Source organism: Mastomys coucha, chromosome X, assembly GCF_008632895.1.
Source record: "Mastomys coucha isolate ucsf_1 chromosome X, UCSF_Mcou_1, whole genome shotgun sequence".
Taxonomy (NCBI): domain Eukaryota; kingdom Metazoa; phylum Chordata; class Mammalia; order Rodentia; family Muridae; genus Mastomys; species Mastomys coucha.
This window is the reverse complement of record NC_045030.1, coordinates 163,094,594-163,120,432: the sequence shown is the minus strand read 5'-3', so window position 1 is coordinate 163,120,432 and position 25,839 is coordinate 163,094,594. Positions and strand designations below refer to the sequence as shown.

Sequence of the window (25,839 nt, the reverse complement as noted above, 5' to 3'; positions counted from 1 at the left end):
TATTATTATATTTTTATCTTGACTATTTTAGAGCACCTTATGTATTTTTAAATTTTTCTCTATTAGCAGTAAGCACTAATACTAAATCAGATGAAGATCCAGGAATTGTCCCACCTCCTCCACACAATTCTTTCTGCTTACATAGATAAAGCATATTGAAGTATTTTGTGGCTCACGTGGTTATTGGAATAGCTATAATGTCCACTATATTAGCAACACAAAGCAAGACAAATCCATGCTAGTATTAAGACTTGTTCTTGATTTACTTATGTTAAATTGGTATTTTAAAGCGTAAGTGCTGGGATATAAGTGAACATTATCATATTAAGTGAATTAGGTCAGACTCAGACAAATATAGCATATTTTCTGTCATTTGTGGATCCTATATATTGCATACATATGTAAAAACAGTATATTTAAAATGAAAGTTGAAGGGACACTTCTAGGGGAATGAAGAGGAGAGAGGAAGAGGAGAAAAGGGAGAGGTGGAGAAATGGGAGAAGGAACATAGTCAAAGAACACCATGTACCTGTCTGAAAATGTCCTTATAAAACCCAGTAGCATATCTCATGAATATAGAAGGGAATAAAATGAACAATAAAAAAGAAAAATGACTAATATTTTTTGTTAACTACCAATATGTAGCTATAATGTGCAAAAGTATTTTTAAAACTTTTAAAGATAATGATTGTTCTCAGAAACAAGGTAACTTGAAGATAGAGAATACAATTGGCCACAACAAAACTAATTAAACATCAAATGTAAACAGTACTGAAGTTGAGCATCCCTGATCTTGAAGAATCTATGTTAGATACTGAAACATAACAGGGATTCAAGCCAAAAGAATTCAAGAGTTTTATGAGTAGACAGGCAGCTATGCATGTATCAGCAAGGGAGATGGTTCATGGCCCTATTCGAATAGAGCAAATACAAAACTAGATAAATATATTGGAAAAGGAGAAATTATTGCTTTGACAATTTTCACAGATGTCTAATGTGCCTATTCCCCAGAGGGAATATGGATATGCATGGGAGTTGGTATCTGCCTATGTGATCCAGTATCAATTCTTTACATTTGTCAGAGTATAACTGATGGCCAATCTAGTGCTTGAAAGTTGTATACTATACAACAAAACTGCTCTTTTACTGTTAGCATATTACTAACAAAATTTGATTCAACCAAACAAAATTTGATAGTCCCAGGTATTTTGGACAATCCAGTCATATAATAGGCCCAATTTGGATGTTGGCATTTTAACAAGGAGGTTTGGAATTCACACCTATAATGCATTATAAATTATGTTCTTTACCTTTTAAAATGTAATACAGGGGGCTGGCAAGATGGCTCAGCGGATAAGAGCACTGACTGCTCTTCCGAAGGTCCTGAGTTCAAATCCCAGCAACCACATGGTGGCTCACAACCACCCGTAACGAGATTGGACGCCCTCTTCTGGTGTGTCTGAAGATAGCTGCAGTGAATTACACCAGCGCGAGCAGGGCCGGAGCTCAATTCCCAGCAGCCACAGGATGGCTCATTGCCATCTGTGCAGCTACAGTGTACTCATACACATAAAATAAATAAGTAAATCTTTAAAAAATAAAAAGCAATACAAATGAGATATCACTACTACTAATGAAATTCCTAAAATCTAAGTGGGGACAACAACCATATTTTAAGGGAAAATTCAAAGAAATTGGATCACAGATGCATTGCTAATAGGAATGCAGAACTCTTCAGCCACTGTGGAATACAGTTTGGCAATTTGTGACAAAACTGTTTGCACTTACCACAAAACCTATCAACTGCCCTCCTGAGCATTTGATCCAGAGAAATGACAACTTGTAGTCACATAGAATCTAGTACATAAAAATTCTTAGCAATTCTATTTATAATATTATCAAGTTAGAAACAACCCAAATGTCTATCAACAAGGTGAATGGTCAAAGTGTGAGACATCTCCACTATCAGATATGAGACAGTAACAGAAAGGAAAAGAAAATAATGGATACTTGCAATAACTTAGATGAAACTCCTGAGAATCATGCTGAGTGAAACAAATGTCAACCTCAAAAGAATGCACACTGCAATCACACTTACATTATATTCTTGGAAGGATAAAGTTATAGAGATGGAGAGCTGGGAAAATACCATAGTGATACAGTACCTGCTTGGTGTATACAAGAGTCTAGGTTCAATTCTAAGCACAGCAATAAAAAGAGCAACAGCAGCAGCAGCAGTAATAGAGGTGACAAACGGACCAATAACTGCCAAAGGTTTGGGGAACATAATAAAGGGAGTTGGAGTTCAGGAGATCTTTCCCTAATCTATCTTCATCAAAATTTTATGATATAAGTGCTATGTTTATTATTCCCAACCTACTACGGAAGTAGTTGCAATCATACATGATTAAGTAAATGGATAATTAACACAACACAGTAAGTACATGTATATATTCCTAAACACTGTGTGATTCCAACGATTGCAAGAATAAACAAGCCAGTTGTAGTGACAAGTGACTGAAATCCAGCACTCAGGAAGCTGAGGCAAAGTTACAATTTTATAAGCCAGCTTTAATTACATAGCAAGTACCTAGAATATGAAGTAAAATAATAAACAATCCTTGAAAATTTAGAATCATGTATTTGTTCTTTACTTGCTCTTTACATAGAGCACACTACTCTTTAAGATAGCTGATACAGGACTGAAGGTATATTTTGGTAGGTAAAGCACTTGCCATTCACCTGTAAGGACTGGAGATTGGATTCCAAGACTTCATATACATGCTAAGCAGATTTTGTAACCCATCTACAATCCCAGCACTCAGGAGGTATAGCTAGACCAGTTGAATTTGTGGGCTATGGGTTCAAGTGAAAGACCATACCTTAATATATAAGGCAGAGAACAATTGAGAAAACATGCCTGATGTCAACTTGTGACCTATATACATGCATGCAAATGTTCCTTATACACATAAATGCCCACACATATGAAAATGCATGCACATACCAAACACATACCATACACAGGAAAAAATTAAAGAAGACTGATACAGAACCACTGACATGTGCATGAATATTTAAATCACTGTTATAAATGCTGAACTCTGATACTTGGTATCTGAGAAAAAGGAGGAAAATGTATTTAAAGAATTAATATTTTCAAGGCTGGGGAATGGTGGTGCACATCTTTAATCCCAGCACTGAGGAGGTAGAGATAGGTGGATTTCTGTGAATTCTAGGTCAGCCTGAACTACAGATCTACAGAGCTAGTTCCAGGACAGTCAGAGCTGTTACACAAAGAAACCTTGTCTCAAAAATATGATGGTAATTTAAGTGGAGCCTCTTACTAATACCTTGAAAAAAATGTTTGTAATTCCAACAAACAGAGTACTAGCAATATAAGCATCTTGTAGGCATTAGATCTCAGGCAGTGAGATTTCCACACTTTGGAGATTATCTGTACTCTATAAAGCTGAGCTTCTTATCTTGGATAGAGAAGGAAAGAGAAAGTGGAATTGGTTGTTGTCTGTAGGAGGTGGCATGAAGGGCTATCCTCTCACATAAATATTTGCTACAAACTGTTTCAGCTTGCATTCAAACAAAGTCTTTGGAACTAGTTACATTTTAGGGGGCTGACATTTGGTGAATCAACAAGATACATTATGCTGGCAAATGATTGTAAAGATAAACTCCTAAATGTTTTTTAGGAACAATCCTAAATCAGCATTGGTTTCACATACTTGTAAAACTCAACTCTTGGGAGAGGAAGACAAGAGAATCAGGAGTGCTATATCAGTGAGACTCCGACATCTATACTGGCTAGGCCAACCTATTGATTTAGGTAAATTAGAGAGCCTACCCACCTTTTCACTCAGAAAGCCACTTCTTGTGATCTATTAGACAGATATACCTGACTGGTACACAGTGATGAATATGAGTCTTCTCCTTGTATAGTATTTTAATAGCAAAAGACTGGAAGCTACCCATGTGACCAAAGTCCAAACAGTTATGATAGGATGTTGCAATGGAACAACAGGATATCATAATGCAATGTTGTACAGCTGTTGAAAGAAAAAGAGTGCACTCTCTTTGCCTTAATATGCAAAGAAATTCAGGACATATCATGAAATGTGTGTGTGTGTGTGTGTGTGTGCGTGTGTGTGTGTGTGTGTGTGTGTGTGTGTGTGTATACAAGATACTACACAGAGAACATCACCATGTAAGATAAGGGAAATACACGTATGTATGTATCTACCTTCAACCATTATAAACTTTCTGTAGGAGTGGAAGTCACCATAGGATACACACAGTAAATTATAAATATTTATATATATTAGAGTTAAAAAATATTTATGTACTCATTAGAAGGTAAAGAGGACCTCTAAAGAAGTTTTTTCTTTAGAATTTCAGTATTTAAATTAACATAAATTTCAGAAATAAAACCCAACACTCAGAGCTAGCTGTTTCAAACTATGTTCAAAGACCACACTCCCACCATAATCCCTGCCTGAGATAATACAATTAGGACTGAATCCTATCCCAATTTGCTTACATACTGTTTCTTTAAATTATTTCAAACTAATCAGCAATTTACCTGGCTAAAATTCACGTGGTTGTATTTTTAAGGGGACAATCCTTTTTTTTCTTTTTTCTTCATTCAGGCAGAGAGGATTTGCAAAGGCACTAACAACAAAGAGATTCTTAGCATTCAAAATCTTAATTAGAAAACAAGAGCAAATAGTAGATTTTTTTCTTTCTTTCTTTCTTTCTTTTTTTTTCAGAAGAACCACAACTTCATATTCTTTTGTGTTGTTGCCTGATTGCATTTGTTAATAAGGAACTCAAAAACAAGAGGATCAAAAAAAAAAAACTGTTCAGGGTCTTTTGGTAGCAAATTATACTTGTAAATCTGATGTAAGTTGATCACTAGAAGAACTCTCACCCTTTGAAGAGTAGAATTCATAAATGTTTGAAAGAATTAAATGACTCTTTCCTCTAATGATAGAAAGTATTAAATGGCTGGAAAAAAATGTGTTTGAAATCAACCAAGGAAGCAATTCATTTTGAAGTATATTCAGTAGAAATTTTAAATAAGAAAAATATGTCAAGTCAGTTTCTACTGGATGAACAAGCAAAAAGGAAGCATGAAAAGGGGTAAATTGAAGAATGCTGGGCTGGGAAATGTCTTTTCTACCTTCTTTTACTTTTTGTTAACTATGGTAGTCAATTTTGTCAAGTATAGCACTCTTTGGCAACATAATTTATTCTGTCTTCCACAGAACAAAGCAAGAAAGAACACTACAAGGACAAAAAAAAGTGGATGTTCTATTGGATCCTTAAAGAGGGCAGTGGCTATGGAACAAGCAGAAATGAATGCCTGTGATGATGCATCTTAGATTGTTTTCTTAATACATAAAATCCCCTTTCTCTGGATCCCAGAAGTCTCGTTTTTTAAAAGAAAATGTAAATCAATAAGGATTAGTCTGGCTCTTGGAAGGTCAAAACTAAATATACAAAACTAATAACATGACCCTGAAATAAACAAAAATGTGAAACTGCTCATCCGAGGGGATGATGTAACTAATACTGACATAATTTCCAAGCAGAAAAGCAAAACTGGGTCAAAGCACGTTGGCCTAACATAATAAGCATTTTTGCTTCCAGATTTTTATGATGTAGGCTGTGTCTGCAGGCATTATTGTCTTCTGTTATCAATGTTCGGGGCTGTCACAAATAATTCATGTCTTATCACTCTTTGTTAGTTAAACCAAAATAATGTAGTGTATATTCAAGCTATTCTATTCTGACAGCTTACATGGTAGAGAGGGGAGAAATATTTGGAGAGCATTTCCTTCTGATAAAAAATTAAACAGTATTCATTATTTTATAGTCTATTATCATGTGATAAGTTTGCTACTTAAAAAAATCACAAACCTCTCAATTAATCATTATGGGTTTTTTGTTTTGTTTTTGTTTTTCTTTTTAACTTTTTCATCCAGTTAGACAGAAAGAGAAGTAGCATTAATTTCACTGAAAATTCACTTTAAGCACTGAGCACAGAAAACAACCTCGACTGAGTCACATACCAAATAGCATCCATTTAAGTTTTACATTCCCATCATACATGCCTTAAATGAACTCATATTTTTCATCTCCCTTCTGTGTGTTCTGCTTAATTTTCCTGAAAAGCATAGCTGATTAACTCATGAAAAAAATCATGTCATATCATAAACATTTCATCTAAACATAGTCCCTTCAGTTATTAACATCGGGCATTTTTTTCAGTATTTTTTATTAGATATTTTCTTTACTTACATTTCAAATGTTATCCCCTTTCCTGGTTTCCCCTCCGAAAACCCCCTATCCCATCCCCACTCCCCCTGCTCACTAATCCACCCACTCCTGCTTCCTTGTCCTGGTATTCCCCTACACTGGGGCATCAAGCCTTCACAGGACCAAGGGCCTCTCCTCTCATGATGTCCAACAAGTCCATCCTTTGCTAAATATGTGACTGGAGCCATGAGTCCCACCATGTGTACTCTTTGGTTGGTGCTTTAGTCCCTGGGAGCTCTGGGAGTACTGGTTGGTTCCTATTATTGTTCCTCCTATGGGGCTGCAAACCCCTTCAGCTCCTTGGGTCTTTTTTCTAGCTCCTCCATTGGGGACCCTGTGCTCAGTCCAATGGATGGCTGTGATCACCCACTTCTGTATTTCTCAGGCACTGGCACTTGTCAGGCATTTTATATATATATATATATATATATATATATATATATACATATATAATCAAAGCAGAGAAGCACAAACACCAACTAAAATACCATTTGAATACTCAGGTTTATTTGTTTGAGATGGTCTCACTCTGTAGGCCAGGTTGACCTGGAATAGGCTACGTAACATGGTCAGGCCTTGAATTTGTAGCAATCCTTCAGCCCAATCCTTCTAAGTGTCATGATTACAGTTGTGATTTACAAGCCCACCTTAACTATGTGGATCTCACAAAACCTGCCTTTTAACATTTTATAATATCATATTAATTGTACATAATAGTGGGGTTCATTGGTGTGTTTTCATATATATTTTCTCCATTAGGACATATATAATGGATTTAACCATATTCCCCCACTCTCCTTTCTTGTCTCCCTACTATTCCCACTGATCCTCTTCTTCTCAAGTAGTAAAGGAGGAATTTTGTCTCAAGATAATATATACTTTTCTGACTATTCACAACCAACAACCCATTCTAATTGTCTCAAACTCTACAACACATGAAATAATAGCATGGGCTCTGAAAGCAGCCAAATTATATCTTATGAAAAAGTCATGTGGAATGGATAAAAAAAAAAGAACAAAATTGGGAAGCATAATTTTCAAGTTCTAGGTGAAAACTTCCTCCTGGGTGTGACTAAAGTGCCTCTTGAGCTACATTGTGTCACTGGAGCTAGTGCTGGTAGCAGTGATGATGGCGGTGAGATATGCCGTTCACTCTGTCAGCCAAGTTGCTCTTGAATATACTGTAAATCCCAGGGTGAAAACAAGCTTGTAACAATTCTTCTGCCATGACCTTCCAACTTCTGGGTTTACAGATGTGAGCTATTCTGGACCATATGCTAAACTTTCAACCTATAAACCCTGGTGTGATGGTACACACCTGTAACTCTGACACTTCCTGGCTGAGGCAAAAGAATAGTGAGCTCCAGGCAAGACACAGCTATGTAGTTAAATACCTAGAAAACAAAACTTATTGGTTTTTTTTTCAACCTAAAAGACCAAACTTTTAACTAGCAGTTTATTTTCTCTTAAAATGCTATTTTTAATATTATTGTTTATATTTTTTAATATTTTTTAAAAGATGGAGCCTCCTTATGAGGTCATGGCTTCCTTTAAGCCCTTGGTCTCTGTAGATCTGCTTCTTGACTGCCAAAACTACAAGTATACACCACTCACCCTAACCTAACTAGAACTTTCTGTTTGAATCCCTAATGTATTTCCTATATACTAGATCTTATATAAATATACAAATTTCAGGATAAAGCTATGGCTCAGTGGTTAGGAGCACTGACTGCCCTTCCAGAGGTCCTGAGTTCAAATCCCAGCAACCACATGGAGGCTCACAATCAACTGTAATGGGATCTAATGCCCTCTTCTGGTGTGTCTGAAGACAGCTACAGTGTACTCACATACATAAAATAAGTAAAATCTCTTTTTAAAAATATATACAAATTTCTATTACTTCCGTCTCTGTTGCTTTATCTGGTAACTCGTCTAGCTAGCATTAAGTCAGAAAAAGAAAATCTCATTTGTCCACATTTTTTCTTCCTACTCAAAAGGATAATCTGGAAAATATATCCAACTGTAGCAGCACTCTAAAATTTGACAAGTGATAGGAAACAGAGTCTACTAAGTGTACTCTGAAAATGTGTAAGTGCTGTTGTCTCTATAAATCACTAAATGGATGTGAAATTTCAATTCCACAATTTTAACCAGAACTTTCAGTCAGTCAGTGAGAGGCAGTAAAAAACTCTTTGTCTTGAATGTGACTCTACTGAATTCAAGCATAACCTGCACACAGTGGAAAACCTTGGACTTTAAAAAGGATACTCTAGCAGGCATGGTGGCACACAACTTTAATCACAGCACTCAGAAGGCAGAGACATGTGAATCTCTGTGAGTATGAGGGCAGCCTGGTCTACATGGTATGTTTTAGGATAGCCATGGCCATGTAGAGAGAATTTATCCCCAGTCCCATCCCCCTCCAAAAAGGAAAGAAGTAAAAGAAAAAGAAAAAGAAAAAGAAAAAGAGAACAAGGAAAAAGGAAAGGAAAGGAAAGGAAGGAAGGGAGGAAGGAAGGAAGGAAGAAACAAACAAACAAAGAAACAAAGAAAGCAGGAAGGAAATATGAAAATACTCCCTTTGTTGCTAAATAAACATGACTTGACATTTACCTGGCAAAATAAACCAATTCTATATTTGGCTATGACCTAAAACCTCAAGTTAGCCTCAGTGAAAACAAGCTTAGCAGATCCTATCTTGCAATTTAGGCTTTGATCAGTTAGAGGCAATTCCCACACCAGAATTATTTCTACTGTCAAGAAAAGCTGCTTGATATGTTCTGGGTTGGGTCTTTGGCAGAATACAACTGAATGGCTAAGCAACCACAAAATACTTTAAGATTTTTGATATTCATTAATTACTCGTTACTATACCACTGACCACTCAAACATTCTTTCTTCTTCAGAGCCACTCTGATCTTTATATTTCCATCTTCCTACTAAGATTTACCTCAAATGTTTCCATAAAGTACTTGATAACTCTCACTGTATTTCAGCCCCTGTATTTGGATCTGATAATTCAAGGATACCTTAAATGTGATTCTTGCTCTAAAGTAACTCAGTTCCAAGATAGACAGAGCTATGATTACCTGGAAATAGACTATCTCAAATATGAGTGTTTGTAAGATAGGGCCACAGCCATTTCCTCCTGTTTATTCTAATCCAAATAGATACTTCTCAGCATACAAAGAAAGTCTTCATAAACAACATGAACACACACATACCATCATTGCTTCTCTGTAACTTCCCTGTGGTTCTCTGACTGTCATCCATAAAGGCTCTACTGAGGCCAGAAGTTCAGGGAGGATGCTGAGAAGGGCCTAGTGAATAGGTCTGAAATATAAGGCAGGTATGCCAGCAAATCCTGTCTAACAAGGCATGAACTGCCGCTAAATATTGTCTCCTGACAGGGAAGTCATGTGTTTTGTAGTTCTGGGCTCCCCTATTTGAAATTCTTCACTGTTTGAATTTCCCTAATTAAAGATTCATTCTAAGGATTAAAAGACTACGACAATTTTTTCTTATCTATGTGAATTCTCTCAAAACATGCCCCGAAGACCACTGTCCTAAAGAAATAGAGATGTGGTATGTATAAAGGGAAGGGCAGGCAAGAAAAGGATAACAGATAGGCAAATATGGATTCACTGCATGTCAAATTAGGTCAGGTGGGGAGATACCTTGGAGGGACCAGAATATCAGAAGTGAGAGAGAAAGGGAAAAAAACTAGTGTAAACTTTTTCTATTTCAAATATTGCTAAAACTGGTCTGGCATCAACAAGTATGGTGATTCTCTTATATTTTCATCTTTATACCATAGTAGCATGTTCATAAAACTGGGAACTTGACTTAAATTAATCAAATTGAATAGTTCTCAAAATAGTGAGTAGTATGTGCCTCTGTATGTGTGTGTGTATTCATGTGCATAAGGTATACACGTGATATTCCTCAGGAATATCATCCAGCTGCTTTTCAAAATAACATTTTTATTTATCCTATGATACATATCAAATATATTATATATTATATCATGTATTATATATAAAATTTTGAGCATACCACATTCTTATTTCCCCTTCTACTCCCTCAAGCACCTACCCAACAAGGTCCCTTCCCAACTTCATGTCCTTTCTAAAAAAAAAAAAAAAAAAAAAAAAAAGAAAGAAAACTAATCCCAATGTGTTCTATTAGTGCTGCCCATGTGCACCTGGATGTGGGGGAGTAGCATAAGCTACTCCCAGTGGTGATACTCCAAAGAAAATTAAATCCCTGCCACAGCAGCCACCAATACACCAATAGTTCCTCAGCTAAGGGTGGGGCCTTGTGAGCACCTTCCTATACATGTTGCAATTTTTACTGTCATCTTCCTCCTTTGAGATAGTCTTTTACCGGCTTGTAGTTCACTAACTCTGCTAGGCTAATTTGCCATCGTGCCCATAGTGAGCCCTTGTTTTCTCCTACTCATTTCTGGGAACACAATGCACTACTACTCCTAGGACTTTTATGTGGTTCTTGGGTATCAAGCTCCTTTGCTCATATTTGCAAAGCAAAACGTTTTTCTGGATGAGCCATGTCTTCAAAAGTGTTTCAAAATGTCCATGGCATAATATCTCACTTGAAAATTTTGTAGTTTCAAACAAGAAACTCAAATAACACACTTATATAGGAGGAAAATATTTGGGTGAGTTTAGATAAGATTTGTATAATTGTGTATTTTAAAGGGTTAGAAAAAAAGGATTTCAAAATGTTTTTGCCATAAAGAGTTGATAATTTGAAAAGACAGATACCTTTAACTTAATTATACAAGATATAGATGCACTGAAACATCACATGGATCTCATTAGTATGTACAATTTTTATATTTCATGTATCAATTAAAGATCAAAAACATGATACACATGAAATGTCAGTGAAACCCATTATGTTTCATGCTTACTAAAAATCAATTAAAAATAAGAATACAGTACAAAGCATACACTCTCATATGATAAAAATAAACTTAAAGTAATAAAAATATAACTTAATACTCAATAAAAATGGAACATAAAGCATTTGTAGAGTTGGGACTCTGAGGTATTTTTCTCTGATAAATTGATTTTAATGAAGAAATCATAAGTGTCTACAAGTGAACATGGAAATAAAATGTCACAAATACAGATCATTTCTCAGCTCCTTTAAGTTTAATAAAGTTTAGGCTATCAGCTTTTAAATGGATTTTCATCCTTACAAATAAACAGGGAAGAACAAGCAGACAGCCATTCTTCTCATGTAATAACCTATATTATACTATTGGTATCAAACCTGTATACTAGATTGGAAGTACTTTGAGGGCAAGGATCCTATCGAATTATGTTGAGAAACCAAAAGCCATCTGAAATACAAAAATCACTCACTGTGTATTTTTTTCTGAATGAACTGTGTAGATTAATTCTGGAAGTGCTCAGTAAATGTTGACTAAGAGATGGGGAGCCTTGATATTTTTATTTATCATGCATAGCAGGCTTAATATGGGAACTTTAATACTTACTTACATTCTACAATCAGGACCTCTTGCTGCTTTTGCCTTTTTAACTCAGAACCTTGTTTTTTTATTTTGTTTTGTTTTGTTTTTGTCTTTTATTGCTGTTTTGTTGTTTTTCACAAAGGAGATACATTTCCACGATTTTAGTTTTCAATTATTTTATTTTTTTTTGTAAAGTTCCCTCTAGATATTTGTGTGTCTGGGTACCACAACTTTTTACCTACTTAACACCACTTACTGGAGGACACTAAAGATCTTAATGTTATGTCAAAGAATAAGAAATCTTTTATTCTGATGACCATCTGATACTGTGTCCTCTAGTTAAACAAAATACCTACATCATGCCAGTTAACAAGAGTCAGTAAAGAACCTAAAACAAAACCGGTAAGATGAGTTTGGTGTCAGATGAAAGTAGCTGATAATTAGCCAAAAAATCTTCCTCATCAACTTCCCCACATCCACACAGAGATTAGATTCCAGTTTGACCTGACTGTATTATCCTTGCTTTAATCAAAGTGTATTTGATATTCTCTTCCTTGAATGAACTGGTTTTCATAGCAGATTTGATCACAAGGTTAAAGAATTGGTAACTAATTACTCTTATAAGCAGTTCTGCTTGGGTATGCCTGCAGTGGTGTCCAAGGCCTGGGCTTTCATCATGGAAACTTCAAGTCTGACCCCTGCAGGTAGATAAGTGAAATACACACTTCCAGCCAGATCCTGGCGTTTCTTTTAGAGCCTGGAGTTCTAAAACTGACAACACTCAGATTAAACACAACAGAGATACTGCCGACATTGACATATGTTGGCCATCTCTTTCATTTTACAATTTGTTCTGGGAGCATAGCAAAGAGTTGATTAAGAACAATTTAAATTACTTTTAACAAATATTCTGATGTGGTCAGTCGTACTTGTTTTTTCTTATCTAGAGAACTCTAACTGATTTGGAACAACTGGGATACTCAAATCATGTGGACAAAATATATTCTGATTTGGCCCATCTTTTCTTAATCAAACAAATTACTCTCTGGCCAAACACTCCCCCATTCCCCTCAACAAAGCAAGGTCCAGGTTTCCATAACTACCTTGGATGTCTATTTACCACACAAGGGATCAAAGCCAGGAGACATCCACAAGCACAGTTAGCCTTAAAACTTGCAGGAATGTCTGTGGATAGCATACAACTACCAATTAACAGATTTGTTTGAAGCCTATGCGGTCCACAGCCAGACAAACTCAGAACATGAGTCACACTGAACATTAAGGAAAAATCAACTCAAAAATTACTTTGAAATGACCAACAAATATCTTTTAGTTGACAACAAGTCCTACAATGATAACATTTCCTGAAAGAGGGGCAGTAGAAAAACAAATAAAATTTTAACATATGCTGAAGATGTCAAACTCTCTAAAGCATATACAAAAACTTAAAACATCTGTTAAAAGGGAACCAATTCGCAGATACACATTTAAAATTCCAGTTATATCATCTTCCTATTAAGTGTCATAAAACTGCCTGATCTCAATGTTGGGACAAAGGAAGTCAGAAAAGTCTTGTCTTTTATACTTTTCAAGGCTTCACTTCCAAAGAAATAAAGCTACACTGCATACTTGAGACACTGTATGCTAGTAACAGAACAAGAAGAAAAGGGACATCGATGGAGAGGTTCTGTTTTCACAGGTAGTCTTTCTGGGTGAGTGAATTCCCAACTAGCAGATGAGCCTCTAACTTGCTGTTCTCATTATTTTAAGCCTTTTCTCTTTTTTTTTTTTTTTTTTTTTTTTTTTTTTTTTTTTTGTTGCCTTCACTTCACCATTTGTTCGATGAGGATCAAGTTGCCCTTCATTCTCTCCATGGAGATGTGGTTGAGAATAAATAGATCATGTTTGTAAAGGACTTTCTAATCCTCTGAGGAAAGATTACTACCAAGACTTTCATTATTAAGCCAGATGTCCTTGGGCATTTTAACTCCAAAGTAAAGAATGCAAAATGGGCTGATCAAACTGAGTCATAGCTTCCTTGCATCAGCAGCATCTTAGCCTCAAAAACAAAAAAACAAAAAAACAAAAAACAAAAACAAAATAGCAGCTGGAAGACCTAGAGACTAAAAGAAAAGTCATCTGAATTGCTTAATATATTTCTCTAAAGTTATTGGGATTCTAAAAACCCAAATTATATCTGGTAGGGATTTTGTCTGGAGATTCTATTTTTTTTTGCAACTCGAGAACGAAATATTTGTTCTTAGTCTGTGGTGGGGCAATGAATGTGACTTGCTATTTAGGGAGGATATTTGCAGTTGTGGGAATGCCATAAGTAAACCTGTTGGTTTTGGCTGAACTTCTATAACAGGTGGCTATGCCTTTCCTTTTGCCTGGGAATGTAGCAAATTCCTTCTCAAAGAAGATACTGAAAAGTTTTCCATTTATGATCAAAGTGCAAAGACAGGTTGGCATACTTTAAAATTCCTTCCTGATGAACTCAAGTCAGGTTTATGCTTGTTTGTTTGTTTGTTTGTTTCATTTACCCTATAAGAATTTTGACCTGCTTCATCTGCTGACCACTTGATAAAAGCCCAAACTTTCTGAATCTCACAGACAAACATGTAGCCTTCTAATTCTGTTGGCAATTTTTGGCTATGGAGAATTTCTAACTAGTTAGTGGTAGGGATCTGTTCTGGCCTGCCACCCCACTGTTCAGCATTTGCACAGCCCTAGGGACAGATCACTTACCAGCAAAAAGATTATGTTTCATTGGTGAGTTGATGACACATGAGTTGGTTTGATAGCTAACCCTGCAAATGCAGCCAGGGGCTGCTGGGCCTAAGATGACAAATTGGTTGGTGGATGTTATTCCTCTGCCTGAATGAAGCAGTAAGGTCTCTTCCCCTCCCCCTCCAAGAGAAACAAGAACAAATCTGGGACTCGCCTATGCAGTAATGCTATCATTTCATGCCTGGTTTCTTATATGAACAATGATCTCTACTCTTGCATCTCCTCTCCCCAGTCCCTCCCTCTTTTCAAGTACCCAATAGGCAAAAGAACAATGCTATATATGTATCCAGAGATGTGGGATGAAAAGATGGCCATTCATTAAATAACTAAGAAGTTACTACATGCCTACTTGTACACTTAAAACTTCAACACTGGGCTGTTTTCCAATTTCATACAAATGCCACAGTTACACATGGGAAAAATCATCCCAAGCTCTGGACAAGCCTGCCTTAGGCATCAGACAGAGGGAGTGTCACCTCATTCCAGAGGAACTGTGTGGGCACAAAGATTCTAAAAATTGAGTTCACACATCACCGAGGACAAGACAGGTGGCTCCACACAGCAGTAAATAACTTCTTTGTTCCAGCTTAGGACCTTTGTAGAAAATAGTATTGTGTACCTATTCTCTTTCTTGCTCCTATCCAGTAAGCCCACTTGCCCTTTGTTGATCTTATGTGGTTGCGAGAAATTCAAAGAATGAGGTTGGTCTATAAGATCAAATAGAGAAAGCCAGCCTCTGCACCACTCACCAGCTAGGCAGATGCAATTTGCTGAAAGCACACAGTCTTTCATGTGCTTTTCTGTACTCGCTACAATTTGCCAAGCATAATTTCATGAGAGCAAGTTAGGGAACAAGAAATTTGAGGGTCTTTGCTCCTGATCTTTCTGGTGTGGCCTCTGCTTTACCTCTGGAGCAGTGAAACAGAAAGTTGTAAACCCCTTGGCCCAACCACTGATGGGAAGGTTTACTTTCGCCTCAAGAGAACACTTTGGGGTGGGACCCATCGAACCCAACTGGAAGAAAAAAGGGTAGAAGTTTTCCGGTGGCAAAACAGATGCTCAATTTCCCACCCGGAGTTACTCAGCTCTGGCAAGAGTAGCTAGCATTCCTCCCCTGTAATCTCTGCCTTTCCCAGTCACTGAAAGACTTGTAGTCTTGGCATTAAAATACTGACGTAAGATTTTTTTTTTTTTAACCACAACTGTGATAGAGTTGTAAATTACACCCTCTTCAAGGCTTTGTAATCCAGTCTTTCCTTTTCTCTTCTTTCTCAACGGCAAAGCTATAAACCTCATAAACTTCTACCTAAATTGATAAGGAATTTTATCCCCCATGCCCTAGAGCGATGGAAGAAGCAGCTGGCTTAGAATTCAGAGAACCACTTAAGTAATCCTCAAACACTCTCTCTTTTCAGTACTTTCAAGACTGTGTTCTTACGTCCAGCAGCAACACAAAACACAACTCCTAAAGTGCTAGAACGTTTTTTGAAAAGTCTGTAACACCACCACCACCACCACCCCACCCCCGCTCTGCCTGTGCCTGCCTCCACTGGAAGTGCAGCTTGTTCCATCCGGACTGGTTTCGCCTTCTCCTCCTCGTACACACAGTAAAGTACTCAGAATGTGAAAGCAAAATAAGATAAGAGCCCTGGTGTGCTACTTTGTCAGACTATGCAGTTGTCTTTATTCTAATCTGAAGCATAATAGGGTAGAGGCTAAAAGCTAGAGATGAATCCAGCACGGCACAATACATTCCAGAGGCCCGCAAACTGGAATTGATTTGCATATTCCACAAACCGCTTTGAACCTTTTACAAAGACTGCCTGACATCAATAACCACTCTTAGAAGCAAAAGCTAGCACGGGTAGTAAGGACTAGGCAGTGGGGTGACGGCAGGTGATGTGCTTTCCAAGGTAGCCTTAGGAAGAAAAGGCAGTCCCCTCCTTCCACGTAATGGATCTGCTGGAACCCTGCATTTTTTCACTCCACACGCTCTAGGGAGTAACAGGTCGCAGGGGTCCCAAGCTAAATCCCTCCTTTTGTGGCTGGCGCCAGCACAGCTACAATCACAACCCTCAAGCTTACCTGCCTCATGTTTAGAATTCCATGACCCATCCGGCAGGGAGCAAGCTGCTCGGAAGCGCACCCGCAGGCTTCCAAGCGCAGACACCAAAGCCGGCAGAAAAGCCCACAAGACAAAAGCAACTCGGTGGAATCCACAGGCAGCAAAGAGCACGTTTTTCGTCCCCCTCCCTTTTTATTCTTTGATCTGCTTCTATACGCACTCTACTCAAGACAATGTCAAGTTTCTCAACCTTTCCTTTTCCAGCCTATGAAAAGTCGGGCGCAGGCTAGCGAGGACCGCCTGGCTCTTATTTCAAATCAGTTCACAAGGACGTCGTAGGCGGCGGGCTCCGGTCGGTGAGAGCCTCGCCAATCAGGAGCAAGGGGTGGACCTGGGTGCAGGAGAGGCTGCCTTTACCAGGATTAGGGGCAGCTTTCAGGAGTCAAATGACTGGAAGCAGCTGGATGTAGTGTCAGAGCTTCCAAAGTAAAGGATGAGGTCTACTCTTGTCTAACAGACTGCATCTGCTCAAAGCTTAACTAGCTCCCGGCCTTAATTCCTTGCACTTTAAGAGCCCCCTTAAAAGCATTAAAGCATTTTAAAGGTGCAGAATTATTTCAGCGAGAAAATCTCAACCCTCAGGCCCCAAGGATATTTTTTAAAGTGTATTTTGCTCTAGATACTTAATTTTGTAAAAACAGTGGAGGGAAAAAAACCACACTGGGGTATCACTTTAAGTGAAACAAGCAACCAAGACAAACAGTTACCCACCTCATCTTCACGTAAACTCTATATCCAACCTACAAGAAGCTAATGTTAGTGGGGCTGTGCACACAAACATTTTGAAATACAGGACATGAAGGAGAATCTTCATCACTGGTAACTGAAAGCACAATTTCAGATAAAACATTTACTAATTAGAACAATAAATACAGAAATTTGGTTAAGAAAACTTTTTAAATAAGTGTTTCTACCTCTAACTGTGGTTGAGTTTAACAATGCTGAACTTTCAAGCCCAGTTTAAGGGAAATGTCCAAAGGTTTCTTTCTGAGCTCTCCATAAAAATGTAAGCCTTTTCAAACCTCTGTGAATACAATTCCTATGCAGATCTAGTTCTTGGATTCAAGGATACTTGTAAACTGAGTAAAGATCACTTTTTGTAGAACTGCTAATATATATTTTTCCCAAACAAGTAACTACAGTTTGAGGATAATCCAATATGTATTTTCAGTTTTTACAGAACAGAGAAAATAGTGATTTAGTGGCTTCAGGAGTGCTGGAGGTGTGGTTCAATATGTGTGAGCTTGGCTGAGTTCTCTGAGATTTTGGCAGCAGGGCATGGGCACCTGGGAGTCCATATCGCTGTTTCAGCTTCCCACTCAGAAGTTTTAGAGTCCCCCTAATCACACCAGCTGCCCTCTATCCATTTATTTGTTCTTCAGAGTCATTCACTATGGCCTAGACCCAAGCTTGTTTAGCCTTTTCACATAGTGATACCATACCATACCATGGCACCATGGCCTTACTAAAACAAATCACACACACACACACACACACACACACACACACACAGAGAGAGAGAGAGAGAGAGAGAGAGAGAGAGAGAGAGAGAGAGAGAGAGAGAAACAGACAGAGACAGAGAGACAGAGTAACAGAGAGAGACACAGAGAGAGACAAAGAGAGAGAGACTGACTCATAATATTTTAAATATGTTTACAATTTTGTGTTGCATGGTATTCATAGTCATCCTTGGCCACATGCATCCTTAGGGCCATGGGTTAGGTTGAACAAGGTTGAATAGATCAAGGCTTCTAAACTTTGTAATTACTGGCATTTGCAGACAAATAATTCCTCACCACGGAGCAAGCTGTTCCATGTATTGTCAAGTATTTAGCAACATCATGACCTTTGCCCACTAGATGCCCATAATTGATTAATAAAACATAAAGATATCACTGGATGTCCTCTAGAGATCAAAACCAGTGTTTGTTAAAACCAATTCTCAGTTAAATGTGTGAATAATTGGGCCCCTGGTCCAAGAGAAACTGATTGGAAAGGTGTGCCAATGATGTTGGGGATCCACATTTTATCCCAGTGCCAATGGGCTCTGATTCACTTTGAGAAAGTTTTCATCTACCACTGCCATAGATATATCTTAGCTCAGGATATACTTTATTTTGGATGACTATGTTTAGATAGGAAAAAAGGGAAGCAATCTGGATCTAGAAAGAAAACAGGCCCAAGTATGGAGAGACTTTGAGGCAAGAAACACCTAACTAATCACTTGTCAGGATTTGAAATAAATTAAGCTTAATGTTTCATCACTTAGAAATTAAGCATTAAAATATTTCAACTTATTTCCCTTCTTTTTTTTTTTAACATTTGTTTAGTGTATGTGCCTCCTGAATGCTGACATTTCATGTGTATGCCATAATCCTGGGCTTCAAGTTTAATGACAGCTTACAACTTAATAATTCTATACATTTAAGAGGTGGAAAGATCTTAACAGTTTCTGTGCTAACTGATTAAATACAGCTGATTCTTTATTCTTTTCCTTTAAAAACTTTGTTAAGCCACTCATGCTTTGAATTTAGAGATGGATTTTGCTTGCTTTGTTTTGATCTGTGTCTTGAGACAGGGATTTGCTGTGCTGTATAAACTGGTCTCAAACATCTGGGCTCAAGGGATCCCATTGCCCCAGTCTTCTGGGTTCTGTAGCTTTAGGTGCACTTCACCACAACGACCTACAAAGGTTTTTCTTCCCCACCTATTCTCATAGCATTTCTATCCATTGGCAATTAAAGCCCCATCTCAATGTAAGTACAATCTTCTTCTGTACCCCAAAAGTAACTCTGCTACATTTTTACTATAATTTCATAACATAATTTTAAGAGGAAAATTATTTCAAAGTTGTTTTTGCTTTTACTGAATTCCTTCCCTAGATCCTGAGGTTACTGAGGACTAAGTCAATCAGAACTCCTCAGAGAAACAGAATCTAAAATACATATGTATTTCCAATATAGAGAATTTTTTCAGTCTTGTATAACTACAGAGACACACAGTCCTAAGACCCATAGGTCAACTGGCAGATGCTAACCCTGTAGCACATTGAGGAAGGATACTTTTTCATTTTCAGGGAAACCTCACCTTTGTATTAAGGTTTTTAATTGACTGTATGTGCTCACTTAATATTATCAAGGATAATCTCCTTCATGTAATGTCAACTGACTATAAATCTTAACATCTACAAAACAACTGAAGGTTAAGTTAAAATTAACTGAGCACCATGACTAGCCAAAATGACAAAGACAAACCATCATCCTATGCAAATATTTATATGTTCTTTATAACAAGGAGCACAGAGAGCTCATACCATAAGTATCCATGAAATAGTACAAGTAACAAAAATTAAAACACTCATTAATAGAATATGCTCTTCTTTACGCATAAGGAAATGTTCTCATAAATTTATTATATTCTTTTCAATTGCAAGGTAAAAGACACAAAAATATGAGATTAAGTGACTTCTGACAATTCCATACCAAGTTATACTATCAATCAAATGTCAGGAGAGAGTATAATTATTTTCACACCAACTCTCAAAAAATTTACATCCCTTATACTCTCTTTGGAAATCAGTCAAAATGTGTTTTAGCAAAATGAGGGAATTAATCAAGAAAAGAAAAAGTCATTGAAACTGTGCAAACAGAAGAACCACTATAAAATGAAATAAGAGAAGTCTAGGAGGAAGAGCTAGCAGAGGGGACACTGTAAAGTAAACAATGACACTGACAGATTACTTGTGAAGATAGATAATCATGAATGTAAGTAAAATCTGAGCCTATTAATAACTCCAAAAAAGGCACAGAAAACTCTTTAACTTGACAGTGAATTCTGATACATAGGAGCAGAGACTAGTATCCATCTTTCCTTCATTGGTTTGTTGTTTATCTGAGACAAGATATTTCAAGGTCTTGCTAGTCCAGGCTCATCATGAATTTGCAATCTTCCTACCTCAAATATCTTGAGTGTTGGAAATCAGACAAGGGCACCAAGCCTATTTTTCTCTGGTTTCTTTTCTCTCTCTCTTGCTTCCTCTTGCTCTGTCTGTATGCATATGTGCTCGTGAATGCATGTACATGCAGAGGCCAGAGGATAATTATGGTGTCTTTTCTGAGGCACCATCCATCTTTTTACATTTTTATGAGACACCATTTCTCATTGCCCTGGAACATACCACGTGGACTAAGCTGGCTGCCCAGTAAGACCCAGGGATCCAATTTTTCCTCCTTTTGCTCTTCTTTCCTCTTCCTCTTCTTCCTTCATACATTCTACCTCCCTTCCATTTTCCCATTCTCCCATCCTCCCTTCAGTAGTTTCTTCCTTCATTTTTGGTACTAGACACTGAGTACAGGGAAGGACAATTTCAGTTTTTGCTTGTATACAGAATAAAAAGATAATGTCTAAAATTCTTAAGTCAATAAATAGCAGTAAAACAATATTATGTGAAATGTGGAAGTACATAGCAAACGAAATATTTCCCAGTTGAAAATTAATTCCTTAGAGTGGAATGGGGAAGGGCAAGGATTCTGTTTTTCATTATGAGTCTTAAATACACCTGCACATAACCATGTATTATTTTGATAAAAAGTAAATCAGTTGGTAAAAGGACACTGTGGGGAGCCACAGCTGCCACCCTATATATATATTGAACACCTGGTCTCTGGCCAGAGCAGAGAGCATTGATAATCAAACCCTTAGTTGGAAAAGCTGAGTGCCTCCAGTTTGTGATGCAAGCTGGCATGATTTTCCCGCAGCCTATTATGCTTTGCCTCGTAGCCAATGCTGATTGGGACAAGGAAAAGTATTTAACCCGTGAGGGTTGGGGGCTTGGAGGATAGAAGTAAGATGTAGGGAGAGAAGTAAGATGTAGGAATAGAAGTAAGATGTATGTAAGAATAGATATAGAAGTAAGATGTAGGAATAGAAGTAAGATGTAGGAGATAGAAGTAAGATGTATGTAAGAATAGGAGTAAGTAAGATGTAGGCAATAGGAGTAAGTAAGATGTAGGGAATAGGAGTAAGTAGGAAATAGGACTAAGTAAGAAGAAAGAAGTAAGATGTAACTAGTAAAATGTAAGAAGAAGATATAGAAGAATATAAGAGAAGCTAGCAAAGAAAGAAGAAAAGATGAATAAACTGCTTGGAGAAGAGCTCATTGTTGCCTCCTTATTTCCACTGGATGGAAGGGTGGCAACAGACACTGGGTAGTTATTAAATCAGTTTCTTATACTTGAATTCATGTTCTTTAAACTTGTAATGTTTCACAGTTATCTGGCCAATGGTTTCACCCTAATAGCCTTCTGTCAACCCCCAATATAATGCCACCACCTCATGCTTAGATGAGCTGATTGGCATTTCCTGTTGCTCCTTCTACAACTTTAATGTGGTTAGGATTTATGATTGATTCACTGAGTGCATCCAGAGATCCATGCATTGCTCTAATCCAGACTGTTTTAGATATCCCTTTCTGCTCTCAACAGTGAAAATTCCACAACCCAAATACCTTAGTAATTAATTAGCCTAATCAACCCCCTTTTTATTTTACACATAATTGGCATATTTTTTTTAAAATCCTCTATTCTTGTTGTAGGTTTAAGTGTGGTTAGGAATAGCTAGTTAATGTTGTCCATATTATATCCATTTTACTTCTTATCCTTATTTTTTTCTCACTTACTTTTTATATCTGAAAAATAGTCCCTAAAACATTTAATATGCTGTGGTAGTTTAGATAAGAATGGCCCCCCAAAGGTTTCTATATTTAGATGCTTAGAGAGTGGCACTATTTGGAAGCATAGGAGGCATGGCCTTGTTGGACTAAGTATGAAGTAGGTGTGGCCTTGTGGGAGGACGTGTATAACTGGAGATGGTCTTTGAGGTTTCAACAACCCAAGTCAGGCCCAGTATGTCTGACTTCCTGAAGCCTATGGATCCAGATGTAAAATTATCAGCTCCTTCTCTAGCATCTTGTCTCCCTGTGTCCTGCCATGCTCCCTGCAATGATGACAATGGAGCCTAACCTATGAAACTGTAAGCAAGTCCCAATTAAATACTTTTCTTTATTGAGTTGCCATGGTAATGGTGCCTCTTCACAGCACTAACTCACAGACTAAGACTGCCTAATGGTATATGTGTTTTAATAATCGATTACATTAAAATTCACTTTTAACAAGGTATGGTAGTGCATATCTTTAATTCCAGTACTTGGGAAACAGAGGCAGAAGAATCTCTGTGAGTTTAAAGTCTGTCTGGTCTACATAGAGAGTTCCAGGCTGCCCAGAGTTATACAGACCCTGTCTCAAAAAAATTAACATTTATGAATCAGAGCTCTTCTTTGTGTCTATGTTAGAATTAAGCAAATCAGCACACTTCATTTTTAATCATGTGGACATAAGAATCTGCAGATAAGTTTTTCCTGAAAAGCTTTGAGCAGGATTTTTGCAGTCCTTTCTTAAGAAAACTGAGTGCTTATATTTAAATTGCTACTTCTCAGATGTACAGAAAGATTGTCAGGATGACAGTGTTGTGAAAAATTGGCAAATACCTTATCCTGTTTCACTTAAAGCATGTATGCTTAGATTTAAAATGAAGATAAAGATATAAAATGCTTATGAATAAGGATTTACACATCTCTTCCCTTTGTTAGGCACATCAGGTTCCTTGTCATTCTTATTCAATAGCCAAGGAAATAATATTTGCTCTCATTTATTTATAATTGGATAGCTTTTGCTCTGCTGGGAAGCACTTGTGAAAATCCACACATACTGTGATAAGCTTTCCTATATTGCACCTCTGGTGCAAGATAAACATACTAAGTGTGTTTCATTGGAAGAATTACAGTATGATTCACAGAGGTCCAAATATCTGAGAAACCACATCAAATGAAGCTAAATATATTCTTTTTTAAAATATTAATTTAATTGTATAAATAGTGATGCTACTTGAGGTTATTTTAATAAGAATAATTTAAGTAAGGTCATACATGGGATAAAATAACTTTATTTGTATTTGTACAATTATCTAAGGTGAATCAAAATCCCTTGTGATAGTTCTTATAACTATATTTGTGGGAGGAAGATAATTTTGTTATATTCACCTTTAGAAACCAACCAGTTGGTACATAAATGAACTCGTCTTCAATATGAAAATATTAATGTAGCCCAGTTAAGGTATTTCAAAATGACCTGATTTTAACACACATACTAATAGGTCTGGTGAAATTGAAATGTGGAGATCAACAGCTGAGAGAAGTGCTACTTAGTAAAATAAAAACCCTAGGAGATATTTATTATGAATTCAAATGAAAGCTATGAATGAGAGAGATCTATTATCTATCATGGATTAATTATGTACTATGTCCCCACAAAGATGCAAAGGTGTACAGCTGGTTTTGGAAAACTGGGCTCTAGATCCTGTGGTCATTTTAGCAATGGTACTGCCACCCCATAGTAGAAGCCCTACCTTTTCACAATGAGGAATTAAATCACAGAGCACCCATGACCAGCTCCAAATCCCTCATCTCCTGTGTCTTATTTTAGGGTGATAGAATTTAGCACATAGATTCTGACATGGTTCTGAAGTTTCCAACCTCAATCTATCTGTAGAAATCTTTACACTGGCAAAATAAGCCAGGAGTTTGCCATTTTACTTTGAAAACAAATTGAAGCACTTCAGTAATTTTTATGTGGTTTAAGTGGCTCACTGAATATGATCATCCAGTTCTTATTATGCCAGAAAGAAACAATTCATCCTATTGAAAGGGAAAAGACATCTTTCTTGTGCTAGTCAAGACAGTATGCAAATTTTAGAGGCTATGTTTTGAGAAATATGAATGAACTTTTTTTTATCATTCAGAATTTCTAAATGGTGTTCCCAACAGAAAACAGCTCTGTGATTCATTTTCACAGCTAAGAACTCAGCTTCGGAGATTTGTCCTTACTCATCATTAATTGGTTCACAAGTGGTTTAGCCATCAATTTCATTAGCAGCATATAAAGACTTGCAGCTCTGTATTAAGAGATTTGCATTGCTCCCAAGACATCCAATGATCTCTAACATGGAGACAAATCCCTCCTATAAGAAAACTTGGCTGGGCATGGCGGCTTATGTCTGTAACCTCAGCACTTTTAAAGATAAGGCAGGAAAATGGGCATGAGTTCCAGACCAGCATGACATAGAATGAGACCCTATCTCATAAAATACACAGAGGAAATGGAATAAGATAAACAGGAGGAGGAAGAGGAAGAGGAGGAAGGTGAGGAAGAAGATTGAAGTCTTGGGCTTGTGATCTCAACAGCTGAGGGATAGAAGCAGGAGAATCATGATTTTAGTTCAGCCTGGGCTACATAAGGAGACATTTCAAAACGGGAGGGCAAAAAGGTCTGTGGAAACTCTCCTGTCTTAAGCTTATAATAACAAAATGCAACAATAAGTCTTTTCTTACATAAGAATGAACAATTCTTAGTTCTATTAAGTATTACTGAGCATTTCCCACATGCCAGACATTGCTTTAGGTACTAGTGATACAGGGAGATACCAATAAGCTACAAACTGTTCTCATGAATAGGAGATAGAAAAGAATAAAATTGGTCTCATAGTGTCAGGGGTGATATAAGTGATAAAGCAAGTGTGGGGCAGTGTGTGGTAGTGGTCTGCTCAGGTAACTTAAGCTCAGTAGAGTATTTGGCTTTGAGCCCCGGAGCTTCTGCAGGCAATTTCTGCTTGAAGGGGGCAGAAGCTTGGCCATAACTCCTGAGTCTTTGGCTCCTGTTTCAGTCACAACCCCTCACAGCTCCCCCTGCAGGAGATGTGTGCTCTATCAGGCAGACAATGCTCCAAGCTCCCAGCATTCTAGCTGGACCCTACACCCAGTCATCTGACCACAAGCCAGACATGCCAGGCCCCATACAATAAAAGGGGAGGTTTGGCCCCTCCTCACTCTCTTGCTCTTTGTCTCCTCTTGATCTCTTGCTCTTCCTCCTCTCTTTCTTGCTCTTTGTCTCTGCTCCCTCTCTCCTGCTCTTTGTCTCTTCCCTCTCTTTGTTCCTCTCTTGCTTTCATTTCCTCTCTCTCTCTCTCTCTCTCTCTCTCT

General features: G+C 37.4%; 1 protein-coding gene across 5 annotated transcripts in view; it reads right to left on the bottom strand.

Annotated features, from left to right (window-relative positions):
- Mid1 (midline 1) overlaps positions 1-25,839 on the bottom strand; it is a 363,560-nt gene that overhangs the window by 148,362 nt on the left and 189,359 nt on the right. For 2 of the 5 annotated variants that reach the window (XM_031371481.1, XM_031371522.1), the window contains exon 1: positions 16,709-17,012. The exons of the other annotated variants lie outside the window; for them this stretch is intronic. The gene's annotated coding sequence lies outside the window, so the exon portion shown is untranslated. Of the gene's footprint in view, positions 1-16,708; positions 17,013-25,839 lie in introns of those variants that run through there. 5 annotated transcript variants of the gene reach the window in all.